The sequence below is a fragment of the Pezoporus occidentalis genome, unplaced genomic scaffold, assembly GCF_034315485.1.
Source record: "Pezoporus occidentalis ecotype Australia unplaced genomic scaffold, CSIRO_AGI_Poc_V1 ctg233, whole genome shotgun sequence".
Lineage (NCBI taxonomy): Eukaryota > Metazoa > Chordata > Aves > Psittaciformes > Psittacidae > Pezoporus > Pezoporus occidentalis.
In genome coordinates this window covers 596,068-618,949 of record NW_026914212.1, presented here as the reverse complement: position 1 = coordinate 618,949, position 22,882 = coordinate 596,068, and the positions used below count along the sequence as shown (strand labels likewise).

The window sequence follows — 22,882 nt, the reverse complement described above, 5'->3', positions numbered from 1 at the left end:
AGTTTTGGACCATTTGAAATGCATGTAACTTGGTCCCACTAGTCAAGATACAGGGTTGCACCAAATGAGTCACTGACATATAGATATTCACATACCCAAGATATCAATCTAGTACGTTTGCTAACCTTCTCTGAAGGCGAAGAAAAAGGGCTTCTCTGGTACTGAATGGAAGGCTTCAACATGCAATTTCAGTGGGCTATCACCTTTGATATGTACCATACATAATATACATGTTCTCATAAAAGGCACGCTGTAATTGTTTATAAGCAGCTTCTGCTCACCCCCTCTTGTGGAAAATCAAGATTAAGGAATAATATATGAATCCATTTTGACTATCCAACTGTAGTTCTTCCAGAGGAAAAATCTTTCAGAATTAGCAGCTTATACAGTACAATAGTCTTGAAATTTTTGTACAAAGTTGTAGATATTTCTGCAGCTCTCTGTAGGTAAATAAGAGAGCAAATCTGATCACCAGGACACTATATGATTACTCTCTTTTTTTTAGCTACTATGAGTTGCATAAATTTATCACCTAATAAATCATGTATCACTAGGTTGAAATATCGTTACATCAGGCCAGGGTCTTAAAGTTTCAGATGCTCCAAAATACTGCTGTCTATCCTTAGCAGATACTACAAGACAGACATATCTGGCCAGAGGAACATCTGGGTTTCTAATATCCAGAGGTTTTAAGGTCCTATCTGTTATCACCTGCTAATGATTTTCTATTACTTTAAATTCATGGAAACTGTTACAAAGAGTCACTTTATTGAGAATGCAGATTGGCAAATAAGTATCTTTTGGTGCAGAAACTCTTGTGAATCCTTTTGTCTTTTGGACCTGAAATTAAATAGAAGACTGAAAACCTGATGATATTGCTGCATTAACTTCAATTGTTTATCTGTGAGAGCAGCCTGGAGGAGAGAGGAGGGGGAAATGACCTTGTTAAAAGTTGGACAAAAGAGATTTGAATATGGATTCTTGTTTGATTTGATGGTTGAGTTTTTTTCTGTTGCTTTTAATTACATCTCCATGGGTTGTTTTCCTTGGCAAGCTTTGAAAGAGAAAGAGTGAGGAAAGCTTTCATGCCAAGATGGTTTCTCCTAGTTCTTACTAATCCATACTTCATAGTAGCTTTATCAGTAATTGCTTTGGGTATGTTGGCAGTGCTTGATAGCTTTCCGCTGGGTTTGTACAGTCAAACACATTTTCATAATCTACAGAATATTGTTCTCTTAGATCTTGTTTGTTCTTCTTTTCCAAAGTAACTTCACACACACACACATTGCAACGTCTGATGTTTGCTGTTCCATTGTTACAAAACTTATGGTGTAGCTTAGGTAATGTTAAGCAGAGTAAACCCCAAACATGTACTGTGCTTCTCCCTAGTTACAGAAGGGTCAACTCATTACTTCCAGGAAGAACCTAATTATGAAAAAGGAAGTCATCATGAAGATGGTCTGTTCATATGAATATTAGCATTATAAACTGATACTTGATGAATATATTTCTGGATCCAAACCCCAGTGTAATGTCAATGAATCATGTCATCAGACCTATTTCATCCTCACGGCTGATAAGGTGCTTAGCCAGCAGGTTTAAAAAGTGCTGTGGCACACAGCAGTAATAGAATTTTTGGGTAATTTCCCATTACCTACATGTGTCAGCCGCTTTCAGTACTCTTAAAATTCTGCAGCTGAGTGGGAGGAAGTGGCAAAACACCATTTTCCCCTGCTGAACTTGATGATATGGTGGTTTGGGAATGGGCATTTCGTTATTGCAGATGAGGCTGGGACCATGAAAATTATTTTGGATAGAGCCAACAATACAAAAGATACTGTAAGCTGGTGAAAATCCCAAAAAGGTAAAACTGAAGGAAGCCACTAATCTTCATATAGGTAAAGATTCTGAATACAAAAGATAACTAAGCTGCCCTGCATATTGACTGTGCTAGGGATAAAAGGGCATAGGGTTAGAGCATGGCAAAATTAGGGCAAAGCATCGAGCAGAAAAGTTGTGTGCTGAAGTATATTGTGTAAGAAAGCAATGGAATCTTCCGTCCACTGACATTGTAAGAAAAGGCTGGACATGAGGTTTTAAATCCTCCTTGTGTAGACAAAAGGAGGACATTACAGGTTCTGGTAGCAGCAACCAAAGTAGAATCATAGAATCATAGAATAGTTAGGGTTGGAAAGGATCTTAAGATCATCAAGTTCCAACCCCCCTGCTATGGGCAGGGACACCTCACACTAAACCATATCACCCAAGGCCTCATCCAGCCTGGTCTTGAACACTGCCAGGGATGGCGCATTCACAACCTCCCTGGGCAACCTATTCCAGTGCCTCACCACCCTGACAGGAAAGAATTTCCTCCATATATCCAATCTAAACTTCCCCTGTTTAAGTTTTAACCCGTTACTCCTTGTCCTGTCACTACAGTCCCTAATGAAGAGTCCCTCCGCAGCATCCCTATAGGCTCCCTTCAGATACTGAAAGGCTGCTATGAGGTCTCCACGCAGCCTTCTCTTCTCCAGGATGAACAGCCCCAACTTTCTCAACCTGTCTTCATACAGGAGGTGCTCCAGTCCCCCGATCATCCTCGTGGCCCTTCTCTGGACTTGTTCCAACAGTTCCATGTCCTTTGTATGTTGAGGACACCAGAACTGCACACAATACTCCAGGAGAGGTCTCACAAGAGCAGAGTAAAGGAACAGGATCACCTCCTTTGACCTGCTGGTCACGTTCCCTTTGATGCAGCCCAGGATACGGTTGGCTTTCTGGGCTGCAAGTGCACACTGCCTGCTCATGTTCACTTTCTCATCAACCAACACCCCCAAATCCTTCTCCTCAGGGCTGCTCTGAATCTTTTCTCTGCCCAACCTGTAGCTGTGCCTGGGATTGCTCCCACCCAGGTGTAGGACCTTGCACTTGGCATGGTTAAACCTCATGAGGTTGGCATCAGCCCACCTCACAAGCGTGTCGAGGTCCCTCTGGATGGCATTCCTTCCCTCCAGGGTGTCAACCGAACCACACAGCTTGGTGTCATCGGCAAACTTGCTGAGGGTGCACTTAATCCCACTGTCCATGTCAGCGACGAAGATGTTAAACAAGACCAGTCCCAACACTGATCCCTGAGGGACGCCACTTGTTACTGGTCTCCAGCCGGACATTGAGCGATTGACCACAACTCTTTGTGTGCGGCCATCCAGCCAGTTCTTTATCCACCGAGTGGTCCATCCATCAAATTGATGTCTCTCCAATTTAGAGACAAGGATGTCATATGGGACAGTGTGCTGATTTTCTAAGGTTTCTTAAGGCCCTTTCTATAAAACCATGATTTCAGACTTCCTGTGGGATTAAAATTTTGCAAAAGGCTTGTTGCGGAGAGGTGGTGGCTCTCTTCCCAAGACTGTGAATCTGAATGGGGCAATGTGGCTGCGAGATGCCCATCCCTGCCCAGCTCCCTGGCAGTGGTGTTCCGTGGGGACACTCCTCTGCAACTCTGCCACTCAGCCTGGGGTGGGCTGGGAAACAGAGGTCATTGTGAAATGGGCTGAGCTTCCTAAAGAACCATTTCTGTTCACCCATATTGTATTACAGAGCCCTTACATCCTCATAAAGATATTCACAGGCTAGAGGTGGGTCAGTGAGAAACTGGGCAGTACAGGAGGACCTGGCTCTGAGCTGCTCCCTGCCATGAGCTTGGGCCGTGGGTGTTATCTCAGGCTGGAGCTGTACCCTCAAGATGTCAATTATATAAGAAGAGAGAAACATTCACACCCTGAAAAAAAAAAACAACCTACTTTTAGCTGTCTTTGCAGTTACAGAACAAAGCCTATTTTTCCTCCAAGTTCTGTCATTCCTTTTTAAATTTGACCATTACTATGAATAATGTAAATGAGCATTTGCCACCTGGGGTAAGGCTAACTAAAATGTTAAATGTGACTTTAAATGGCCTGTCTACCACCACTTCATCATGTTATATATTACAGCATGTTATATATTGCTTGTTTAACTGAAAGGCAGCTTCCTGCTGCTTCACAGCCATTGGGGTAGCTCAGACAGAGCTCTGTGTGTGCTGGGGATGAGAGCTGCATGCCGCAGTTAGCAGTGATTAATGGATGCACTTATAGTAAGTGTGTACATGTGTATAGTAAACTTTGAAACATATTATAAAGTGCAATGTCCAAGTGAAAAATCTAACACTGGGACATCTCTGAAGGGGCAGCAACCCCGTTTACATCCTTTCACTGTTGCTCCTTCATATTGGCTTCTGCTGCTTCATTGCAATCTGTAGCTGGTAATGCATTTATAGGAAAACAATGCTCAGTGGGAGAGGCTCTAAAATGGTGCTTACTGTTTGTGTGGAGAAAAAGATTCATGTCTCTTCAAAGGGAATTTGAAAATGCATTTGTCAATATGCATGAAGTAAATGAAGAAGCAGATATGTTTAATAGGTTGCTTGTAGAATGAGAATGTGGTTCCCCTCTGAGATAGGCTTTATCAAGGCTGTGCCTATGTGTGGGACTTTTTTTTCCCTGCCATGAGAGCAGTACAGTGATACTCCTGCAGACTTTGAGAGCAAGCAAAGGTGCTGAAGGGGTCTAACTATGGGGAGGGTTTGCTGTTAAGAAGACTTCAGACAATCCCCAGAATCTTCTGTCCTGTTCCTGCCACCTTCCTCCATTCTACATCTCACTTCAAATGTTACAGCCGTGCACACACACAAATCAATTCACAGTTGCGTATGGCAGGCAAGAGACAACAGACATCGAGTGAGACAAGAGATGGTCTAGCTAGTCAGAAGGAGAAAATTTACAATAATCTGGAGACTTTTAAGAGAGGCTGAGTGACGTAGATACCTCACATAATTGATCTGATTCCTTTGGGCTTCTTGAAAATGCCCTTTTGCCCAAGTCTACATTTAATACTATTGCTTAGCTAATACATGCTTGAATTCCCAGCTTTAGAGTGGCATGTAGGCAGTAATGCAGTACTCTAGGTACATCACCCCCAGGTAACTTTGGCTGCTGAGGCTCTCATCCTTTTTCTGTTTAGGTAGGACTTAATGGGCAAAAGAGAAGGAGGAGCAGTGCCCAATACAGAAATTACCCTCCCTGTTAGTGAATCACCAAGGCCTCAAAAGAAACTGTCATGAATGCTGGTAAATCAATGTCCTAACAGAGGGAGCAGAAGATGGAGTACTAGTTAATGGCTGCTACAGCCCACCCACTGGTATTAGAAAACAAGTTGGCCAGCTTCTCAAGCAGCCATCTGTCATTTCAGTTGTGAAAAAGACTGTGTACTCCTAGCAGGCTTCAGTCTGAGCAGTGCTCACAGTGCTGGTGCTAAGACACTTTTGCCACTTAATGGCTGTTCTCACTGACAGAATAAAAATCAGAAAGTCTGGCATCCAGTGGGGAGACAATTGCAAAAACAAGGTGATTTTCTGTGGAGGTAACTGATTGGATCATGTTTCTTATTTCTTAGCGAAAGTGGAAATCTAAGTCATCAGCAAGACAGTCAGGAGACCTGGGCGGGAGGAGGGGCTGAAGGTGTATTAAAACTCAAGACATATGTAGCAGTTGCAGCAGCCCATTCCTGGGAAATGGTAAAATGCCAGTGAAAACATAGAAGAGGCAATTTTCAGTAGGTGTTTCTACCTGCTAGTTGAGGGAAAGCAAGATGTTGTACCCTTTTCTTACGAGAATGCGACTGTGATCTCTCACAATGAAGAGTGTGCTAAACCTCAGGTACAGAAGTCAGTAGTTTGGCAAATGTAGAAAACTCACAGCCTGTAGTTGTGAAAGAGCTGGCCAAAGACAGATGTTATGGGGGAGTTTGTTTGGTTCTTTATTTGTTGTTGTGGTTTTGCTTTTCAAAACTCCTGAACCTTGTGTGTGTTTTGAGGAACTGAAGGGAAGTTTGAAAAGCAGGAATAGGTTAATCCAGGTAAATAGAAATCAGGAGAATGTAAGTCAACTTGATAACCAGACTTGGACAAAACAAGAGGAGGACAAATACATGAATCTTGTACTAAGCTGTTAAAATATGTAGTTTCTTACTACATAAGAAATACAGGATGACCTTCATTGATACTAAGTTTTCTTTCTGGCTGCTTGGTGTTGAACTCAAAGAGCAGAAAAGTCAGTTCCATGCTGCTGTGCTTGCAGGAAGTCCTTGCCATGGTTTTTCAGTGACCTGAGAGGCAATCTGAAGTTACTAACCAAAGCTTGTGGATGTCAGGGAAGCTCTAAGGTTATAGATAATTAAAAGACCACATCACTGTTGCAGGTGTAAGAGAGAGAGACATGTCGTAACATGATTAAATGCAAATTTCTGGGAACAAAGAAGGCAGCATACCAATTTGGATGTGGACAGAGGCTTTCTGTTGGTTTGCGGGAGGCAGCACTGAAACGTCACTGAAACAACTGGAAATTGTGCCATTATATTCTGACTCTGGAAAGTGGAGCTTTTGAGTGAAATGAGGAAAAAGAGGATGATGTCCGTTTATGAGTGGCTGTGCGAGGATCCGGCCTTGGTAACAGACTCCAGTCAGTAAATGTATGAGAAAACCCAAAATTTAATGGATGTAGTTGGACATGTTAAAAAATAGCTGACAGGTATTTAGCAGTAGTATAATCAGTACCCAGAAAATTCTGGAAGTGTGCTTTGGCTCTTCACTGCTGGCAATTTGAAGACTAAAGCTGGCTGTTGTAGTCCAAGGTACAAACTTCTCCAGACAAGAATTAAGCAAACACTCAGGCCTTTGTTATGCAGGAGAACATCGCAGTGATTGCAGCAGTTCTTCTAGCTGCATGATTGGTGATGCGAAGGGTAGCATAAAGCCAGACAGATGCAGTAGTAAATGAGCTGATCATCTGAGTGAATACCCTTTACCCACTTGAATTATGAGGATAGGATGCTTCTCACTGTGATGACACTCAAACTTGGCTCATCCTCATCAGTGTGTCTGATACACTGTGTGCCTATCTGCAGAATCTCAGGGGATGCTAATCAAGCTGTCTTTTCATCTCCTAGTTAGCAGTATTTTTAAGGAGACACTAAGGCAATGCTTCAATATGTCATTTCTTCATTTTTCTGGGGAGGTGATGTGGAATACTTTACATCACCAGTTAGTACACAACAATAGATATTGAAGACTATTGTCTTCCCTATTCAGTAAAAATTGTAGTAGAATGCCAACTCCTGTGGGAGCTAAACGAAAGCTAAATAATAAGTTCATCCCTTTTTTAATTCTCAGAAAATTAATTTAACAAAAACTGATTCAGATGTCTCCTGTGCAAAGGACTTAATCGTTGCTTATTGTCTAGAGAGCCAAAATAGTGAGGCATTACCCACCCTGTGATCTGTGTTCCAAGTAGTTAGCAATCTGCTTGTGTTTCTTGGCTCTGTAAGACAAGGTCAATATCTAACTCCCCATTATAGTGCCAGATGCAATATAATAAGAGTATACACCAGATTAGGCCTGTTTGCAAAGTGGATACAACAGTATTAGAACCCTTTGATTTGCCCTTTCAAGAAAATACAGGTTAAAAAACTGAAACCACAGCTTTCCATTAAACTTCTTTATTCATCAGGAGTGCATAACTGAAGGCAAAAGCATCAGTTGTCCATTCAGCAGAGTCAGACAATACAGGAAGAGAAGACAATCCTTTGCTTCCCTGTGATACTCATCGACATGGAGTGCCTTTATCACACTCATACCACCTCACTCAGCTCACGCAGGTTAGCTGAATACACAGGGAAGTAACTTCCTCTGGGGCAGGCTCCTTCTGGGGCAGGGAGAAACCATGGTGGCTGAGATGCCAGTCCTTCCCAGGCAGGAGTGTGGCAGCATGCTACTTTTTGCTATGGGCCCTGCTGGATTCTTAAGCTTGCCATTAAATCTTAACACTGTGCTTTTCCTTTTAATTTTTGTTACATGATATTGCTGGGCTTTTCCTCTAATAAGTTCATGGAACTTCCTGTGGGGCTTTTGGACCACATCCTGCTGCCTCCTGTATTTAGATTAAGCTGATTAGTTTCAGTTCAGGTTAACATGTGTAACATGGAATGGGGGGAGCCTCTAAACCTTCTGAATTGCACCGTTGTTCCTGAGCAGTATTAAGTGTTGTAGCCAGCCATTGATCACTCCTAATTCTTAAATTATGAATTGTTAACAAGACTGCAGAAGAAACAATACAAATGAAAAGTGGATTTCATCATTAAAGCAATTTTACCTTCATTTCTGAAGAAAATAAAAGCTGATTTTCTAGAAGAGAAAATAATTATTGATCTTGATAATTAACCTGAAATTATAAATTTACATCTATTGTTATCACAAAGAACAAAAACCAGTCAAGGTTTGCTCTTCTCCCTCTGTTAAATTTTAAACACAAGAAAATAAAACATCATGGGCCTACTGATCTGAAGTAGCAATTTAGTCTTTGAGCAGTCTCCATGGTATCAGTGGTGTTTCTTTTCCTGGAAGGGTACTACTCGATATGTATAAAAGTATCAGACTTCAGCTATAGATGACTTGATACACTTGAAATCATTTACATCATGCTGAATTCCCTTTGGCCATATAAAAGAATAGGTCCCAGCATATTCCTTAGATGCTTTGTATGAATAAGCACACTGCAGAAGTAGCAACCTTCTTGCGGAGCGTCATTTAACTTCTGTATTTCTTTGTCCTGGGTTCAGCAGTAGCAGTCATGTTTCTCCTTTGTGGTAGCTGGTGCAGTGCTGTGTTTTGACTTCCAGCCTGGGAACGGTGTTGGTGAAGCCGATGTTTTCGGTTGTTGCTAAGTGATGTTTACCCTGACCAAGGACTTTGTGAGGCTCATGCTCTGCCAGGGAGGAGGGAAAGCTGTGAGGAAGCAGAGATAGGGCGCCTGACCCGGGCTAGCCGGGGAGGTATTCCATACCACAGCACGTCATGCCCGGGGTGGGGGGTAACTGGGAGTTACCCGTAAGGACACGGGCTTCCAGGTGGGACTCATTTCTCAGCTGGTGGTATTGTATTCTTTTCCCTTGTTATTTTCTCTTATCATTGTTGTCGTTGGTGGTAGCGGTGGTGCTTTGTGTTGTACATTGGTTGCTGGACTGTTCTTGTCTCAACCCGTAGGAGTTGCACTCCTTTGATCCTCCTCCCCGTACCTCCAGGAGCGGGGAAGCAGAGAGCCCCGGTGGGGGGGGAGGGGGGGCTCAATTGTTCTCAGCCCGGCACCACTCACTGGGAGTGAGTGAACAAGTTGCCTGACTGGGTTTAAACCACGACATTTTAAATTTCCTTCTTTAGTGATAAAGGATTCCTTAAGATCACAGTGCTAATTTCAGTGTTTGCAACTGGAGGGAAGACATCCCAGCAAACAGATACTGCCATCCCTTTACATACACATTCACTTGCGCAGAGGTCACATTCATCACAGTGGGTGTTTCTGCACTTCTGCCATAAACCACAGCCCGTGGAAAAGAGGAGATTCAGACGGTGGGTTAGTAGCAATGTGTGAGCCTGGAGTAGGTCTAGAGTAAAACCATACTTGGCTGCTCTGATAGAGAAAGCTGGAAGAGAAAAAATAAAATTTTGGGAAAAGATAAGGGGAGCTTATAATAGACCTGCAGGATGGGAGGTGAGGGCAGAGCACCCAGTGTTTTGGCAGGCTTGTAAAGAGCCTCACACAGTCATCATGGGAGGGTTTTAATGACTCTGCTATTGACTGGAATAAGAATTACAGAATGACTGGGGAAGGATGAATGGTCCTGCTGGTTATTTCAGGACTGTTTTCTCACTGCTTTTTCTGAAGTAGTCAATAAGATCAGAAGCTATAGTGGCTGGAAGTGAACACTGAGTGACAAAAGATAAAGCCTTCATCTGAGGGAAAATGGTCATTATACTGTTAGAGTTGTTTGAGGTACTTACAAGGAAATATTTAAAGGCAGCAACACAGAAATATTGGATTTTTAAAAGGTAGATGTGAGGGAATGTGAAAAGGCTGGGATGAAAGTGGTTGAAAGAGCTATTGTCCAAAAATTCCACGGAGGAGCAGTCAGATCTAGGGCCTGTGAAGAGGAATCTCTTCATTGCAGAAGTCTTTTTACAGTTAGTGGTGGCAAAGGAAGCCACCATTGTTGAGGAAGAAAATTAATGTTTAACCAGGTGCCAGGTTAGAAGGTGAAAATTGAGTGAAGAGGGTGAGGGAGGATAATTCACCATGGAGTATCATCAGGAATACTGCTAGTGGTCCTTGTCCATTCTCACAGAATAGCAGGAATTTCAGCTGCATGGATCTTCCAGCAAATATGGAAGCTCTGGAAGATCTGCAAGATGCCTGGATCACTAGTGCTAACCTGCTGCTCCCTGTGCCGCTGTTCACTTTGAGGATTTCAACAGCCACCAGCTACCCCAAAACACTGAATGGAGATCTTGTAGTCTGCAAAGCACAGCTTTGGACTTTGCTAACTTTCCAGCACATTCCATACTTGCCTGCCCCCCCCTGCCTGCCTTTTCCAGCTGTCCCAACATAGACCTCTTGGACCACCTGTTTTCTTTACACAAGGAGAGGGGTGAGAAAGAACACCTCCTTCAGCAAGAGTGCTGTCCCTAATGTGCTGTGCTACATCCTGCTTTGCCATGCTGCACAGGAAGGAAGAAGAATATAGCTGAACATTTCTTAATGTGCAAAAGAAATGAGGCAAAATAGATAACGTGCCTTTTATTAAAATAAGCAGTGGTAAAAAAAGCAAAGTGAAAATCAAGCTTCCAGATCTGAATAAGGACAGAGTTCCTTTTTATGCAAGACTTTCATTTACAGTAAGTTAATAAATGAGAAAGACATGCCTAATGTTTTTATAACAAGACTAGCATGTGTTTATAGACCGTTATAAGATGATCTGGAAAAAGTGTTACAGATGGTTACCTGCTGAGGTTACGATCAAGCTGTATGGCTCCCAATAGCTGATAAATCTTTAAACCTCTGTTCTTTTTCTGAATCCTTTACAAACCCTGTGCAGAATCTTCACATGAAATAATGCTGAATATTGAGTGAGGTACAGATGTGCCACTTCCTGCTGGTTCTTGGGTGTTGTGGGCTGCTGTGCCCCTGGTTCCTAACCAACTGGAGCTGCTGCTTCAGGCAGGCTGAGAATGGGGCGATTTTTACTTTGCAGTAACAGCATGGGGATTTGGAATACTGGCGGGGGAAGGGGACAGGAGTAAGCTATTCTGATTCATTAGCCAAAATGCCATATTTGCAGCTTACACCTTGAGAGGCTATCAGCATGCTTGAGGACTGATTGTGTGAATCTGGGCACACTATGACTTCTACACCACTGTGCCTGCTAGCAGTTTTCTGACAAACGGAGAAAATATGCAAAAAGGTTTACATGGATAAAACTCACTTTCTAATTATCTCTCCTCAGAAGTCTAGCACCCAAAGGAGTAGGAAGAGGGAAGGAGATTTCATCTCTTCCTTTTTTAGGATCAAAACACTTCATGCTGGTTTCACTAACTTCCAGCAGCATGTGTCCTGTTTTGTCTTCCTCAGTGGTGTGTCTACATCAGGTCCCATGTTCTCCTCAGGGCTGTGCCCATGTTTTATTAAAGCCATGAACTATTCTCCAGTCCTGAGGCTTCAGCTGTCTCTAATCGAGCCCAGCTCTGATACAATGCAGCTGTAACCTGGAATCAGGTTGCTGGGGCACAGCTGTGTGAGACCCAGCTGGGACATGCCTCAGTGAAGGTTCCAGAGCTGCATCTGAGACACATTGTTGCCTGTGTTCAGCCTTACATTTTGCTGATCATAACTTTATCTTCCTAAGTTAACTTCCTGGCTTGATCTCAGACCTCCCTGCAGGCTGCTGGGCCTGCTCTACTTCACTCTGCTCCCTTTGGTACTGTGGGACTGTTTCCCGTACTTGCCTTGTTGTGGATTGTGACTCATCTCTCCTTGCTGAGCAGCCCGCTCATGATACTCTTGGAGATGATCCAGGTAGGAAAAACCTGTCTGAGAGTCCATCTTTATTCACCTTGATAATTTTGAGTGTTTTCTTTGGTTTGTGGTAAGATAGTGGGAAACAGTATATTGAGTTTGTGTGGCAAGGGTTTGGCAGATGGGAGGCTGCAAGAGTGGTTTCTGTCGGAAGCTCCTAAAAGCTTTTCTGGGTCTGATAGAATCAATGCTAGCCAGCTCCAGGACAGGAAATGGTGAGTGATCTCTCCGTGTCTTATCTCAACCCATAAGCCTTTTGTTATATTTTTTCTCCCCTGCCCAGCTGAGGTAGGGGAGTGATGGAGCAGCTCTGGGAGGCACCTGGTGTCCAGCCAGAGTCAGCCCACAACAAATGGACAAGGCTGCCACTGTTTTTTCTTGATTGTATTTTGAGGTGCTTTTGTGGTATGGGATTACTTTTCTTCCTGTTTGCATCTTCAGTTATCCTCTTTTTAAAAGGTATGCTAGTTGCAGTCTTTTTTGTCTCTAATTGCTCTGAATTCCTAAAAGAAAAGGACTGAGATGTTTTTGAGACGGTTTTGTAGAACACAGCCTATTTGCACCAGCAGAGAGTGCCACCATTTGCCAAGCAATTAGCTGTTCTCTAAGCACCTCTGCTCTCCAGAAGAAAACTTGGGAGTCTGCACTTCACTCCTCTTGGGTAGGAGATGTTTCTCCCTTGGTCCTACATTGGTTAATAGCAGCTGTGTACAGTGAGTTGCAATGAAGGTAACTGGATGTGTAACATTGCTCCAAATTCTTGCTCCTCTGGCTCGATCCCACTCTGTGTGCATTGGTGTTCCTCAGCTGATGCTGGATGCCAGTTCAGTGCAGTGTTTTCCAGGCTCTACCCAAGAGAAAATTATCAGCTGCCCCTGGGAGCTGTGGCAAAGCACAGTGAGCTACAGCAGTGTATCCTGAAGAGGCTCAGCCCCACCTGGAGGCATTTACAATGGTGATAAGAAAGAAGAGAAAAGCAGAGGCAGTTTTGCAGCATCTTTTTCACAGCAGGCAATATGTACATAATGAGGAGGGACTACTGGTGGATGGAGTGGCAATTCCATCTGTTCTTGGCCTTCATCCTCTGCCCTAGTAAGTCTGCAGTGTGTCTCATGTGGGCCATAGGTTTCTGCTTGCTGCCTCCCCTCATCTGCCATTCTCTGCAGTCTCGACAGCTTTCTTTTGGGAAGGTTCAGAGAAAGGGCTGTATTCTGTGGCTCGTATTACATGGAAACAAGTTAAGCACCATTCTTAGTTACAGATGCTGTTTTGGAAAGCAACCTAATTGTTAAACAGATATTCAGGAAAGAGATCTCTTCAAATCAGCTTATGTGATGTAGACTCAAGAGTGATGGTAGGCAGGTAGCTAATCCTTGGACTGGGGAAGTTGTGTGGTTTTTTTTTTTTGTTACTGTGGTTTTCTTCTAATATATAGCAGACACAGTTGTTTTAATCTGTAAAATGAAACTTCAGCAAAGTAAATCTGTATAAAATGCAGGCTATTTTTATGTAGCCCTTCCTTTGGGTGTTTCTTTGTTCATTATTGTTTATGATATGGAGTGGAAACCGAGTGCTTTCATACAAATAATGGTCTCTTAACCCCCATAATCTCATATAGTAAATTTCTTCTTGTCTCCAGATATTTCCTTGAGACCAATTCTAGGTTTAATATGCCAAAGACTTTAAAAATAATAATAGTTGACAAGTGCATCTTCTGCAAACTCAGGATAGCAGGGAACATTTATTTGAATGTAGCATTTTCATACACATACCATAGGAGTATATAAAAGCATGTTTTTTTTTTAATGAAGAACAATGTAAACAGGAAAGGCTGCAAAACTTGCAAGTGGCAGAAGTCAGTGTGGCTTCCTGGAAATCAGCTAGCACAATCCAGCTCTCATTTTCCACCTATGTGGGCTCAGAGATGGACAACAGGGTTTGAAAATCTCACTTGAAAACCCGTTCTCTGTTTCACTGCTGTGTCATCACAGGATATGAGCCTCTGTCCCAGTGTGGGATGTGAACTGGCTTGTGAACAGAGATGCTTCCCAAAAGAATCTGGACAAAATTGCAGGCCATGATCTAATGCAAGAAAGAGGGCAGGCACTGAAAGGCCAGTGTGATGACAGATGATATTTCACTCTGCTTAGAGTTCTGCAGCTGTTTGTGTTGCCGGAGGTGATGGGGGAAGGACAAATCCTAGCAGTAGTATATCATGAGATCATGTCAATATGTCATGTGGAAGTATTTGCTTATGGGGGTGTCCACCTGGCACCTAGTGATGCTTGCAGGAATGCTCTGCAGCCCTGGGGAATCAATGGCTTTATGCTCTCCTAAGCCACAGGTACTGTAGTGGGGATTTATGGGGAGGCAGGGAAGCCAAAATAGGCTAAAAGCCCTTTTCCTCTTTCCTTGACCATTGCTAAAAACAATTCCCATGCCACATGGTGGAGGAGACACCTTGCAGCCCTTTACTGTGACTGTAGCTGTATGGTGTAAGAGGTGTAAGGCACGCAGAGCTGGCCGAGAGCAGGCGTAATAGGGGACTTTCTCCAGGAGCTGACATGAACATAGTGCCCCGGGTTTACCTGTAAACAACCAGCATTCTTATTTCAGATAGGCAGGAAACAAGCATTGTTTCCTGCATGCCGTGACTTTATAAAATGGTCCAAGGTTTAGGAAGGCATGATAAAGATGGGGCCAGGAAAGAGGGCCTCTTAAGGCTTTGTAGAAGCACATGCTTCAGCTTGCTCTGCGTCCCATCAAAGTCTCTGCAGATTTGTCCCAAACCTTCTGGTGCTTTAGAAGAAACTGGTGCCATTGTGCCTTTAGGGCCAGGGATCCATGCCACCTTACAGCCCCTGGGTCTGCCCCCAGCATGGTGCATAGGGGATTCATAGGATTGCTCATGGAAGAGGATTGTTAGTGGAAGAAGGTTGTGCGGACAGTGTCTCTGTTGCAGTTTTAAGTGCCACTTGCTGGACACAATTCCTTAGCATAGAACAGGTAACTGCATTTGGATGAGGCTGCACAAGAGATTCTTTTGGTAATTATCAGTGTCTGTCTTAGCTTTTAAAATCTGATGCTTGTCATATTTCTCAAAACAAATGGCATCTTCTTTGGACAGATTAATTAAGGGGGAAGGCATAAGTTGGTGTGGTAAATCACTCTTACAAGAATGTGACTTTCCTGAATTACACCTTAGTAAAATATATATATATACACATTATATATATATATATATGCTGCTCTGACTTACACAGCTTTTGTCATTATCATAATTGAAAATGAAGAAGACATTAACCCTTAAATACCCTCAGAAGTTAATAGGCAAAGAGAACACAAATTATTCTGAATTTCCCTGCTTCCTACTATGCACATTTTTGGTCCTTCATCCTTTGAATGAAAATAGACTGGAAAACACACTACAACAAACAAAATGTATTGTGAATTACTGGTGTGTGTGGGTGTGTGGGTGTAATCCTGTAAGTGGTTGAAGACCTAAATCTGCTCAAGTGTTTTTACCGAGTAACTCTAAAACTGTGCGATCTGTGGAAGGGAAGCTCTGGAGGCTTCTCTTGAGATTCTTGGTTTATTCTTAGTGTTCAGCACAATGCTCACATAAACGTCATAGTTTTCTTAGTGCTTATGGTTTTGTCATATACCACCAACATTTTAGTATAGGAGAAACAAGTATCTCTACATTTGAAGGTGGGTTCCCCTCTTTTATTGGTGTAGTTGTATTTGATTGCTGAGGTACAAGAGCTAGGGAATGCCCCTGACCAGGGGGCAAAATGAAGTTAGCCAACAGAGAGTAAAGTGGTGTGTGAAATACAAAGAGCTCAGACTGGCACAAGGAGTACAGGGGTTCAGCTGCTGGTATGGTCACCCACCCACCTGTCTAGTAAAGACATCTGCATATCTCATGTTGTCAGGCAGGAACTGAAAGGCACATAGGGCACACATGGTGTCCCAGGATGGTTTTTTTTCACTTTTCTCTGGAAGCTCTTCTATATGATGCCATTAAATATTCTTTGGGCTGTAGGAAAAGCCAAGACAGAAACTGCTACCACACTCCAGCAATAGAATGCTCACCTGAGATTTGGTGTGGAAGTTTCTTCATGCCCTATCTCATCTGCATGATGTGGTAAAAGATGGGCTGAATGAACCCTGCTTGCCTGGTGAGGTGTCTGATCCCTTCAGAGGAGCAGGCTTGACATCTCTCCTGGGCAGCTCCCTTCAGGTAACATAGTTAACTCCACATGAGACTGCAAAAACTCCTCTTTTGCTTGTGTTTTGACAAGGTTGGTGCAACTGCTTTCTATGTCCCTGTGTGTGAGACCCTCTCCACCAGGGCTGATGTCACAGGAGGTGCCAGCTCTCTGTCTGACAGGTTATAGGGCAAGTGCCAAATCGCTTGGGCTTGTCAAGGCTGAACAGGCAATTGGATGTGACCAAAGTGAAAATATGTTGGTGTCTGGGGAAAGCCATTGTCTTGCTCAGACCTGGACATAGCCAGAGTGCAGCAAAAGCTCTCAGAATGGCAATTTTGGACTGGAGTTAAATGTAGGTGCTACATGTGCCTCTCTCCCTTTTTCCTTTCCTGACAGTCACCAAGTCTTTTTCCTGGATGTAGCCTTTGGCCTTTCATGATTATTTTCTCTTGCTCTCTGCTAGGCTGGTGTGTCTGTTTAGGGAAGTGTGCTCCTGTGCACTACCATGTGTGCTGCTGTAAGGAAAATACTGGATAACGGTTGCATATATTTTACTCTGATGTACTGTGCATATAGGACCATTCAAAAACTGAAGTTCGAAGTGCTGAGGCTTCCCTTCCTACGTATATCAGTGATCCTAAATAAGTAATGAAACAAATGTAGTTAAGATGCAAATGTAAAATATCTTCTTTTCAGCTTGGCTTGCATGAAGCTGTTAATTTCCATTACCATTAATGAGAAATTACACCCAAAGGTTTTCCCCAGGCAGGAGTTCTGATCCTCCTTAACGATTTCCCTTTTGCAGTATCTTTCAATCCAGGATATTTGTATTTTGCAAACTTAATTAAGAATTAATTAGCAATATCCCTGGAAGGAACAGGAAATGGCATTTTCTCCATTTACCTGTGACTGAATGGAGGTTGCTCAGTGGGATGTGGGACTCCTGGCTCTGAAACTGAAGTTACTTGTGCCACTGTCTTCAGCTTACTGGGGACTTTCACAGGGTTGTGTCCAACTTGAATCCATATTTATAATTTAATCTGCTTTGATACTTGTGTACTAAGTTTGTGTATGAGAAAGCTGTCCTTTGTAGCCAAGCCTTACTTGTGGTTGTAAAAGAATCTCACTTGCACACAGCAGTTCTCTTGTTATGATTGATGTTTCTGTTCAAAATGCAACAGATCTGTTAAGACTTTCATATCTGCATTTGTAGAAAAAGCAGACAATTTTAATGCTTTTCTGCACAAACAAATTACATTTTGTCTGTAAACTTTGACTGACACTATGCAACAGTACACTGGGATGTCTACCCTGTGATTTCCTACTGGATAGTCTCTCTGTATGCGCAGCCTTAGTGTTGTGCATAGTGGCTAGCTAATTTCTACATATTAATTTTATGTCATATATATTCCTATTGCTGAGTTAGATTTGTAACCCAAATTCACAAATGATGGGGGAGTATGTTCTTCTTTGCAATTATGATTACACCAGTGGTGTAACTAATAGGAGAACAGCAAGCTGAGAAATTACACCCTTCTGCTTGTGGCTGGGAGCGGAGCTTGGGAACAGAGATGATAGGAAACAGAAAAACTGAGAAAGAGGGGGAGAGGATCAAAATACTGAAAACAGGCAAGGAGACAACAGAGATGAGAGACAGTACATTGGAACAAGAAAGTGATTACAGCACATGGGAAAGGCTGGGAAAGCTGCTTGCAATAAAGATAAATAAAATAATGAAGAAACACATCAGGAAAAGCATCCCTTTTTCCTCAAAGGGAAAGATATCGTGGACAGGGGCTAGCAGAGTCAAGCACATCTCTATGGCCCACATGGAGGAAGCTGATTGTGCGAGTGTTCTGTGAGTAGGTTCCCTACAGGAAAACCCAAGGTACTGCAGAAGCCTTCTAAGGCTTTTCCCAGCTAGAGAATCTGTATTACCACCACCAAAGGTAACAAGGAGAGCTGGAGTGTTCAGAAACTATTGTAATACACCTTTCTTGCTATTAAGTCTGGACATAATAGCTGAGGCTTGTTTGTGCAATTTTGGTGTTAATAGCTTACTCCTTTAGTTTCTCAGAAGGTAAAAAACCCCAACCTATGGATGTGTCCTGTTTTGAAATGAAAGCTCTGTGGAAACCTAACTTTTTTTGAGGAGAAAACAAAAAAACAGTGATGGATTTCCAGTTGAACTTGATAATATTATAGCTCTTTTCCAGCCTAGCTGATTCTGTGATTTTATGAATATACCCAGCTTTGTGTACAGAAGCAGCCACATGTTCAAAGTCAGGGATTTGGTCCACTTACTCTTCTGAGATTTCTTACCTTGACACCAGTTACATTTGAAAGATGGGTTCTGGAATGTATTTCACAGTGCTGAAAGTTGCTGTTAGATTTTCCTCTTGCTTTCCAGAAAGTTTCAGTTACTGAGTGTTCAGCATAACCTCTTGGCAGTTCCTGATTATTGCCTGTTAACTCAGGGGAACCAGCACTGGATATAGGAGCTCCTAGGATAGAAATCTGAGAAGAATTTATTTGGTGAAAGTAGTCCTTGAGATACGTTACAAGCTGGGTTCCTTAAGCAGATAATCAATTTATGTAGTTTCTTTTGATGATGGCAATGCAGAGTTCAGGGCAAAAAGTCTTTATTTTAAATCCAAAAAGAGAAACTAATCCTGTTGTTCCTAGCCATGGCAAGTTTTAAAGTGTTCTCCGCTTGGTTTTGCTATGTTCTGTCTCTGATAACCTTATAAGTTGCTGCTTCGTGGCATGGCCTGTATGTTGGACAGTATCATAACTTCAGCTGCATTTTGGATCACTTTCCTTGGATTTCCATAGTTCACAGATCTGTATGATCATACAAGAGTTCACTTTCATCTCAGAGTCTAACTGGCATTGCCTGGTTGGAAACTGGAGGAGTGGACTCTTAGGACTCAAACCTAAAAGGAAAAGAAAAAATACTTGAAATTACTTTTACAGTTGTTCAACATAAATAATAGGATCAGCTGTTATTAAGACCATGTTGTAACTTCTGTGGGATCTTAGTCTTTCTATACCTCTGGATTAACGTTATTAAATTAAATCTCTTAATTTGTATCTTTGCCAGCTTAGAAACAGTAGGAAAAATAAAATCCACCCCTTTTCTACCTGGACCTCTCTCTATTCAACTCACATAAACTTTGAAATCTTATTTGGAGAAGAAACAATTCCAAACTGTAATAAACACGTCTCCGTGCTGTTTTGTTCTGGTTGAAAGTTACTAATCCTTTTATGTCATCCTTTGTGAGGATGATCCTTGTCTAGTCCCATATTGATCAAAATTAAGCATTACACAAAACCTTTATAATCTCAAAAGATAATCCTTTTATGATTTTTCTCTCCACCTTCTTTTTTACATTGACTTCTTGTACCCCAGCTGATCTGCTGGCTTTTTCTTTTCTCCTCTAACAGAAGCGTTGTTCAGCAAATTGATTTGTTTTTTTGCTAATATGCAGCTTTTGAGACATGACACTGAACACTGCCACAGCATGGTACTGTGAATAAGTGTGAAAGTGGACATTTCTGGCTATGTCATGTGTATGTCAGGTAGGATGGAGAGCTTATGTCCATTTATGCATATACTGATTAATAGGGATAATCACAAAGTACATTTAAATTGGTTTTGTGCATTACCATTTGTTGTCATGTATTGGGTTATACCTGTGCAGTTTTGCTAGCTTTGGCAATTGTCCTCATACGCAGCCATGATGAATAATCTGTGGGTTGGGATGGGGGATGTGTTGGCTTGGTTTTGCATTGTTGAAGGCACAAATTGATTAACTACATCATTTTTTTTTAAATTATGCTGAGTAGAACATGATCTATGTCATTCTTGAATTTGTATCGTCTGGCCAAAACCCTACATAATGTATATGCTTTCCCTTTAGGACTGGGGCATTAAATGCCATCTGTAAAACTGCAGCTCTTTAAACAACCAGTTGCTAGAGGCAGCCCCAGAGCATATAGTTTCTAAAACAAACTCTGATGAACTGTCTGGGCACACTTCTCCCAATTCTCCAGCCCCTGCAACCCTGGTTTTCACTTCTAATTTTAAGAGAGAGCTTATCTGGTATCTCCTGACCCATAAAAGCATTAACAGATTTACACCAAACAGTTCTACTGTCCTGTAGTCCTAGTTTCTGCTGGTGTGTGTTAGTCCTAGATTGACCCTGCACCATGTTCACAATTTAGGGAAAGGCAGTCAAACCCAAAATAAAACCAGCAATCCAGCCCTTGGGATTAACATGTTCTAACCATGTCATGGTGACTGCTTGTAGGCACAGCTGAATCATTGCATGGTTCTGAACCCTACCACCAAGTTTAATCCAAGGTGGAACGAAGGATCTGAAGATCTGGGAGCTGATCCCACCAGACCACTAACAAAAGGTGGAGTTTATAACTTCTGATGCCAGATCAGGAAAGGAGCTGCATTTGGCAGGCAGAAGCCAGCATCCATGCTGAAAAGGAGCAGTCACAATTGCGAGATGCAATTCTGAAAATTCACAGCAACCAAACAGAATGTTTCACAAAGACAAGTAAGGAAATGTACGCTACAGGGACTATTTGTTATCTCTGTGTGTGTCAGCTACTGTGTTCTAAATAGAGATTTGTTTATAAGGAAACAATAACACAAGTGGAAGGCAGGAATCCTCCTGCCTGTCAGTGACACATCAGTGCAGGGCAGAACATGATTGGAATAGGCAGGCTGTGTGGTATAGTTGGTAAAATAGTTGCTCAAAGTGTTCTGTGTGGCCTAGAGAGTCACTTCCTACCCCCTGCTCTGAGGCTTTTAGACCGAACATTTTTTCAGACCTGTGAATTTGGATAGCATCTTGTCTTGGCTGGAGTCTCAATGTGTTTCCATAGCATGAACAATATAATAGTGCATTCACTGCTGTGCATAGCAATTGTGATGTGCCAATCATCGGCATAAACAAGTTGGCAAAGTGTCTTAAGTACTAGTTCAAATTACCTCTGAATGCAAGATGAGAAAGTTATGGGAAGGTTAATCACCTGTTTAAACATGCACTTTCTGGTTTGCCTTAGCAGGATGCTGCTAAAAAAACTCTCTCCCAGACTACCACTTAATTACAATTACTGTAGTTACAAGGTTAAGCAATAAACTCTCATTTCATCTTTCAGCAGGTCAGATCATTCAGTAACAACCTCTGGGTGAAGCCTATCTGCTCATGTGCTTAAAAACCAGTTGGACTTATCCCTGGTTTTACTAAGTCTTACTTTAGACTTGAGGGTTCAGCAGCAAAGTTAGAAGCAGCTAGATCTGCATTCAGTCCTTCAAGGCTACACGTTTCCTTTCTTCCTTCTTCAGGGTTAATGAAGGAGTCCTTATGGTATAGTTTCAACCTGTTAAGTTCTTCAGTACAGTTTGTAATTAAGCACCCACTGACAAAACTGGCTTCAAAATAGCTGTTGTTAGCTTTTTAACAGTGCTTTTTCTTCTGGTGTGTCTCCTATAGAGTTTTTGTAGGTTTTCACTGAAACTCCAAACTGGGAAACTTGAGGAGTTCTTTCTGTCCCTTCCTACCTACTTATCGGTAACAAAAAAGGCAAAAAATTACACGTTTATGAGCACTATTCTACTTTTTAATTTTTAAGCCAACTTTCCATCAAACATTTTGATTAAAAAGCCAAAAACCCATCCAGTACTAAAATAACACTGCTGTGCTACCAGGTAGAAGCAGTCTTGAGCTTACCAGGATTGCCTCTTGAAGAGCCTGCAGGTAGCATTGGCATATCCCACGACTCCAGGAATCAAATAGTTTTGTAAGGAAACAAATAGTAATATTTAATTTTGTGGTTTTACAAGCAAACTGACATCTTGAATTTTAACATAATAATGTAATGCAAAATAGCATCTAATGCCCTAAAGCAATGTAGCAACTTCAGATTATACAGGCTGTTCAACTTTAATGTGACAAAAAGTGCTGCTGTAGAAAGGTAGATGGTGACAGATTAGATGAAGGAAGCACTAGGATATCTAACTTTGATACACTTCCAGCACTCAAATAGTTATTTTGCTAAAGGCAGATGTAAAAAATACCTCACATGGTTATCAAAATGAAATATTGAAGATGGGTACTAGGCAGGACAGGTCTCTGTCATCAGCTGCATGTAAGAGGAACCCAGTGAGATTTCTTGGTTGTTTATTGCTAGGACAATATGTGGGCGGAATTCTGACTCCTTGTTACTGCTGCTGAAAGACCAAATGAGGGTTTATTGCTGCGCCTTGTAACCATAGTAATTGTAAGTAAGCATAGCCTGGGAAGACTTCCATTAGCAGTATCCTGCTAAGGCAAAGCAGAACATGAATGTTTTCCATAAAGTAAAATTTCTGCCAAAATTCTGTTCACAAACATAGGAAGACTTAACTTGTCTAAACAAAATGTTTCCATTTTACTAAAGCAGTTCCCTGGTGAAAAATGACCAGCTGAATTGCTGTATTCCTGCAAAACAATTTCATTCTATCCAAAGTATATTTTGTGATAGGAAAGCTTTTCCCTTTGACACACTCTGGCCACTTGTGGTCATACATCTGATGTGATAGGCCTTATCTGTCACACTGGTGATGTGATAGAGGAGCTCAAGTCAGGCAAGTAAGACTGAGCAACCCCATTG

The 22,882-nt window shown here is 42.1% G+C and overlaps 1 long non-coding RNA gene across 1 annotated transcript in view; it reads left to right on the top strand.

Annotated features, from left to right (window-relative positions):
• The first annotated feature begins 12,707 nt into the window (after nt 1-12,707).
• LOC134165210 (uncharacterized) overlaps nt 12,708-22,882 on the top strand; it is a 54,779-nt gene continuing 44,604 nt past the window's right edge. The window contains exon 1 of the long non-coding RNA XR_009965432.1: nt 12,708-13,088. This is a non-coding gene — a long non-coding RNA (uncharacterized LOC134165210). The remainder of the gene's footprint in view (nt 13,089-22,882) is intronic.